Raw genomic sequence first — 5,905 nt, 5'->3', positions numbered from 1 at the left:
TCTGCAGATGCCTGCTTTGGGACAGGCCATTGGAAATTCGGTTCCATTTCTCATATTCCTTTCACCCGGCAAAGGCTCCCCATGGGTGAAAGAGCCCAATTTAAGACTTCAAACTTTGCTCATAAAGTGCTCCACGGGTCCATTCCCTCCTACCTGCTTGGAAAACGGGGAGTCTGTGGAGCTCAGTAACGACTAAGAAACACAGCGCTTCCAGTTCGAACTTCTGACTTTCAGGCAAGAACACTGCTCGAGCCAGGCATGCTCAAAATTCTCCCTCCAGCCCTTCGCACAACCTCTTGTCTGCTAATATTCAAGAGAGAACTCAAAATCCTTTTATTTGAGAGACACTTTTACTAAAGCTGGGATTTTTAGTAGCATCCTCTTTGTTGACTTTCACCCGAGTGTCCGGTTATGAAATGTTTTCGTTCTCTCGGCGCTCTCTCTGTTATTTGCTGCTGATTTACTATGATGGGTAGCTATAATCACATTCAACTCTGCTCCAACTGAGGTGCGGCAGCACCATCTAGTGGCATGATTGAGTACTGTGGCTGCATGGTTTCTGGGAAAACCCATATAGGTCTAGGCCCATGTGAGAGAAAACGTTATTAAAACCCTAGGTCCTGATTATGATCTTGGTGGATGGAATAATCCCTCACAAAGTGAGGGATATTCCGTCCCCAGTATTACGAGCTCCACAGGATATAATGGAATCGTAATATGGCGGACGGGAAAACCGTCATGTTTGTGTTGGAGTAACACTGTTCGCCAAGATCGTAATCAGGCCCTTAGTCTCTGGAGCAGAAAATTATTTTACAGTGATACCAGCAGTGGCCTCTGGCAACTTTTGAAAGTGGAGGGGCAGGTGTACACGGAAAAGTTAAATCACTTTGTAAAGGACAGACCTGCTTCAATTTGCCTTGCAGAAGTGATCGGGACACATTCTATTTATAGGTATGTCTTACTTATATACAATGTGCACCAATCACCTCTGTAATACAAATTAAATTTTGCACCATATTGGGCATACTGGTATTAAATAAACATAAAAACAAATTCCTACATTGATCCGGCTTGATGATCCGATCCTCGTGCTGACAGGCAAAGATGTGCATGCTGGGTACAGCAGTGACAGGATTGGCTGGGTCAGGAAAACCCAACACTCTGTTGGAGACCGATGTGGCTGTGTAGAAGCTCTTTCAGCTACCAGGTAGCATTGATAATAGAAGCCTTAACTGCATGTGTCAGGCTAGTCATAGCCAAAGCAACAGCCTGTCATGCTCCGTTCATAATCACAGCCTTATTCACCCCTCACCAGATTGATCAGTAGCCCACCCCTACCCTACAGGAATCAAATGTACAAAGATATGGAGTCTGTTTGGGGTGTAATGGCTCGCATAGGGAGTCAACGCCCCCACGCTCCTATGGATGAGCCACCCCTGGGTACCAGTAGTGATGTGTGAAACTCGCAGTTCTTGATTCATGTATAGAGTGTGCATTCTTAAGACTGAACACTACTTTTTACTAGCAGAAATCAGAAGATAATCCCTTTCTGCGCCGAATCCAAGGTATGAGGACCTGTAGAAATTTAGTTCCAATAATATAGATGTCAAATGACTCCTATAAAAGATATGTAACTAAAGGAATCTGTCCGAAATTGTATTCTAAGGGGAATGAGCGGCCCTCCTTTCTTTTCAACAGTTCGATCTCAAGCATGGTGAAGGTCACTGTCACACCTTCACCTCTTGCCCGTCTGCTGTCAAATCTCAGTCATGCAGCTGGTCCTTTCCTGACCTGAACAGCTATCCACTTCCTGTCCTGCACCCTGTTAACTTTTGTCCCTCCAGGTGTGTCTGACTCACTATCTGATGTCTTAACCATCTCACCTCCCTTGTGCTGCCTCACTTTTACATCCTGATGTACAAAAAACGTTATATGCTATGTGTCTACAAGGAACTGCGTTGCTACCCAAGGGCCTTACTACTGTTTCTGTGCACCTTCCCACCCTCCCCTGTGTCTTCCCTGGCCAGTGTGTGACACGAGCAGGCCTGTGATACTTTGGATAGGTCAGACTTGGCCACATTCAGAAAGCTGATATGTGAAGTCAGGAACCATCATATGCACAACATAACTCTCCCGGCTCAGCACCGGGCGCAAGACATAAGGAGTCAGGCTTAATCACATGCACACCGTACCTCATGGCTCAGGCTCCGGGCGGTTGACATGAGGAGACAGGCTCAGTCACACGCACACCATACCCCCCACAGCTCGGTCTCAGTGAATTTCTATTTATTTATTTTTTAAATGCAAAGTAAGATATTATCACCATACCTAACTGTAACATTACTTTAACATTTGGTTTGTTCAGTGAATTTCTAGAGTTTTTTAATGTAAAGTAATATATTATTACCATACGTAACTTCAACCCCACGCCATACACAGCCTTTGGCCATGTGCTGCGTGGGATACGGCCTGGCCATCAACCTGATGGGAGCAGCTAAACCGCCTATGGCCAGGCCCTGTGGCTGTCGCCCCCCAGCCGCGGATGTCCTTTAACACCAAACCATGCAAACTGTGCCTATTGATTTTATCAAAGGGTGAGTATACTAATATACATATATAAAGCACATCGATCTTTCTCCAAAAATCATCAATATTTCAAATCAAATCTTAATTTTATTAATTCACTCAATTGCAATGTTTAATAATGATGATTGTTATAACAATGTTTAATAAAGTTTCACTAAAAACAGAAATCAACATGTGTGGAAGTCTTTCTTTTAACACACTTTTTTCAATGTTCTTGGTGGGGGGGGAACACATTTTAAAGAAAAACATAGGCTTTATCTTTGGTTGTTTTAAATAAAAAACAATGTGTCCCTAAGTCTTTCTTTTAAGAGTGTTTAGCCCACAAGATGCAATCATAAAGTCAAGCTCAAAAGGCCTTGCACTCTAGCTGAAGAGTATAGAGCTCCAGCTGGCAGTGCTCTTAAAAATTATAATATGTTCTCCTGTGATCATGGATTTAATGACCCAAGAGACACAGTTTTTTTAAAGTTGTTTGGGAGCTGCTACACTTCGTGTTGCATCCCATAACATTAGAAAAATGCTTGATGGTGCCCCTCCCTCTTTCAGGGCCACCACAAGTATGAAACTAAGGAATCTTAAAATGCCTTAGGGTGTTAGGGCATAATGGGGCACTGCTCCGTCGAAGCAGTAAATGATAAATGAACAGCTCCTGCCACTTGTTTATTAATCATTTCTTTTTTCTTACTGTAATATGGGTGTCTTGTTGCACCAAGATCCTTTTTTTTTTGGGTGAGGGCTGCCAGGGAAGTCCCAAGGCCATGCGGCTCACCTCCCAGCACCAATCATGAGTGCCGGTGGGAGCCAGCAATTGCTTTTTAATAATATTGAGGAGGGGTGCTTGGGCCCCTCCTCAAGCCTTAGGGGAACCGGGGATCCTATCCCCAGGTTCATTTTCTTGAATTAAGGGCACAGGGTGTGGACGCCCCCTCACTAAGTCTCTACGAGCCCGGGAAAACCATATCCCAGGCCAAGACATATATAAGGAGGGGGCGCGCAATCCTTCCTCCCTGAACCACTGCAAGTCTTGTGGAACCCATGTCCTGGGTCCTTACTTTTTTTAAGTAGAGGGCGCATGCAGCCCCCACTCTCCATGCCAATAGTGGCTCTGGGGACCCCATCCCTTGGGGCCCGACGTGGGTGCCCCGATGCCTGCAAGGGCCTCACACAGTAAACTCCATTGGGGCTTGTGGGGAGAGCCCCAGGGCCCCAGGGGCCATCCATATGCTCTCATCCTGGGTGCAACAGGAGCTGGCTTTGCTTCTGTCCAGAGGGAGCAGCTGTTCTGCTTGTTCCCTCTGGGCTGGAGAAATTTGAGTTTCCCCTACTCACAAGAGCACAGGCAAGGAAACACATGTCGACACTCACCCGTCTCGAGCATTTTTAAAGCTCCCACCTGGTGGAAGCAGACATGTTTTCCCTGCTTATGCTACTGCGGGCAGGGGGACACTCCCTCGCATTTAAATGTATTTATCAGCCTGAGGGGATTGGGTGCCTGGGGCCTTAACAGGCTTGGGGAGAAGGGCGCACAGTCCCCCTCCCATTTCAGTGTGTGAGTGTAGGCTCTGGATGATGGGGTCTCCAGGGCCTCCAAGAGGCTTGTGGAGGAGGGCCATGCACCACTCTCATCTACATAACTAGTAGTGTCGCCTCCGGGCGGTATTTGTTTGGTAGTGCAAAGTCACGGACATTTAAAAAAAAAATGTTTTGGGCCCCTAGGGATGACCCTGCACACCCGCCACCCACCCCACATACACATACATCAGGCCTAGGGAGCAGGGTATCCCAAACCTGCCCCCTTAGGTCTATTTTTCAAGTTTTTGCAAGGACTCTGGATTATCTGCAGCCGAAAAAGCTCCTTTGTAAACCTTTAAGGGTTCAACATAAAGTTATTTTCATTGTCAATCTAAAATACGTGACATGAACAAAGCGTAGCCTGACCAATTATAAAAGAATGGATAACTGGAAACATCTTTTGACTACCCATGTCGAAGGTACTGAACTAAAACCACAGTTCACTGCATTGAATCAGACTCGCAGCAGGGTAGAAGCCAACAGGACTCCAACATTTTGCAATACCACCATTTCCGTGCCCAAATACTGATGAGAGAGACTATGTCAGGAGGCTAACCACAAGATTACGTGGTTTGATTAGAATTCATACAGCGTCGTAAGGATGATCCTAATAGGTCTGTGAGAGAATAGTACAACACCAAACAGTCATTAAGATAGTATAACGTGGGTGGGAGATGTAGATTACTAGATTAGGACACTTTCACAGAGTTAATGAGATGATGTAACATGACTTTGGTAAATAGATTAAGAACTATCAAGGAGTTATAGGGATGACATATGGCATGGGTTGAAGAAATACGCAAGGACACTGACAAGCAGTCATAAAGATGTCATACATGGGTTCGGGAGATAGGTTGGGACCCTGTATTGCAGTCATGGGCTCAGGAGATAGATTAATAAAATGACAGTCATAAAGGTGACATGGTATACATTTTAGAGAAATCAAGATTGTCCTGGAGTCATAAAGATGCAATATCAATTTGTTCAAAAGGCACACAAGGACCCTGTCAACAGTCATAAATTTGATACACAATTAGTTCGAGAGACGCTATTTAGGAGTGATAAAGATGCTACAACATAGATTCGAAAAATACATTAGGACACTGTCATGGAATTATGAAGACGTGTAATAAGGGGTTGAGAGATAGATTAGAGCGCAGTCAAGGAGTCATAAAGATGTTTGTGGCAGGCGGAACGGTATAAAGACAACGGAGAGAAATTGCGGTGATCAGGTAAGTGGTTTATTTAAGAGTTTGGTTTGTTTATAGTTTTTCCTTATGTTTACTGGGTTTTTAAGGTCTCTAGACGTCGTCTTCTATTCCTCTTATTGGGGTTTTCTTCTTCTTTCTTCTTTGTCTCTTAGTTTGGCGTTCCCTCTGTCTCTCGGTTGGCTCCAGCGGGGATGTACCGGAAAGAAGGAAAACGCTACGGTAAGTGGGGCGTTAAATCTGGGTTTATGGTTTTTACAACTAAAGGGGAAGGGTTAAAAGGGTGGGGTTGTGCTGGTAGTGAGTTAGGGCAAACGTGAATAACAGCCTTAAAGTGCACGTTTATGTGGTTCACTCGTGCCTAAATATGTGCTCTTTAAGATCCCTCCCAGTCCTCCCTTCACTCCTTCTCAGGTCCCTTCCACAGTGCCCTCTTAATCGTTGTACTCCCTCTGGTGTCCCACAAAGACCGTACCTTAGCAAGCCACGACCCTCCTGGGTCGTGGCTGGCGCTGGGGTGTTCCGTCAGCTGCAGTTCC

Source organism: Pleurodeles waltl, chromosome 12 (assembly GCF_031143425.1).
Source record: "Pleurodeles waltl isolate 20211129_DDA chromosome 12, aPleWal1.hap1.20221129, whole genome shotgun sequence".
Classification (NCBI taxonomy): domain Eukaryota; kingdom Metazoa; phylum Chordata; class Amphibia; order Caudata; family Salamandridae; genus Pleurodeles; species Pleurodeles waltl.
Note: the sequence above shows the minus strand (reverse complement) of the source record.